We start from the raw sequence: 978 nt of genomic DNA, 5'->3' as shown, positions 1-978 counted from the left end.
CTCTAGCTTTGACCTAGTTATATAAACGTTGCCTATAGAACTTCCTGCATGTACTCCCTAAAGAGCAATCCTGACGATGCCACTCTTCCATTTGGGGGGTTTATTTTTTTGAGTTTTTTTTCTCTAGCATCATTCAGTGCTTTGTGATTTCCAATAGGAGATAGGCTGCTCCTCAACATGGCCTACTGTGTTTCTCCACTATCTTGTTCCTACTTACACATCCCACTTTCTGGTTTCATCTCCTGCCAATTCATCATTGTTTTACAAATGTAAAAGTCAGAGCTCCAGAATCCTCTTGCTGCTCACTCTGGCTGGGCATTCTGTTGCTTCCAGGTCTGTTAGGTTACTCTTCCCCCTTCTGCATCTTAACTCCTGCTGTTACATTATAAATCATCTCCACCTCGCTTCTTCCAAATAGCCTTCTCTGAATTCCCCAAGATGCACTGAGTATCTATTACCAATGTTTGACATAACTTAGAAACAGTAAGACTTCATTAAGTACTATATATTTGCCTGGTTTTTATTTTCCTCTGGACTGTGTGCTTCTTGAAGAGAGGGATTGTTTCACATTTAAGTTTGTTTCTCTGCACCCAGTCTAATGCTTATCCCGTAATTATCCCTTAGTAAATGTTTGCTTAAAGATTGTGTAGGGTAGGAAAATAATTGAGATTCAAAAATGTACTTTCAAGTCCTATTAATTATACCTGATAAAGGGACTACCACAGTATAGTCTTGACTGGATTACTGGCATAGTCATCTAACAGAGCCCCCACCCCACGTGTCTCTCCATGTGTCTGCAGTTCATTTTAAGTATTACTGTAGATCAATCTTCTGAAATCAGAGGTAAATGGTACTAAGTGATCAAGGTTCTACAGGTTGGATGGAGGTGTAGATAATCAGGTTCTGGTATTCTAAATGAAATAAAAAGATAAAGCACTGATTCCTTACTTGACTTTCAAGATATCCTGTGATATTATC

Source organism: Propithecus coquereli, unplaced genomic scaffold, assembly GCF_000956105.1.
Source record: "Propithecus coquereli isolate 6110/MARCELLA unplaced genomic scaffold, Pcoq_1.0 Scaffold272, whole genome shotgun sequence".
NCBI lineage: Eukaryota > Metazoa > Chordata > Mammalia > Primates > Indriidae > Propithecus > Propithecus coquereli.
Note: the sequence above shows the minus strand (reverse complement) of the source record.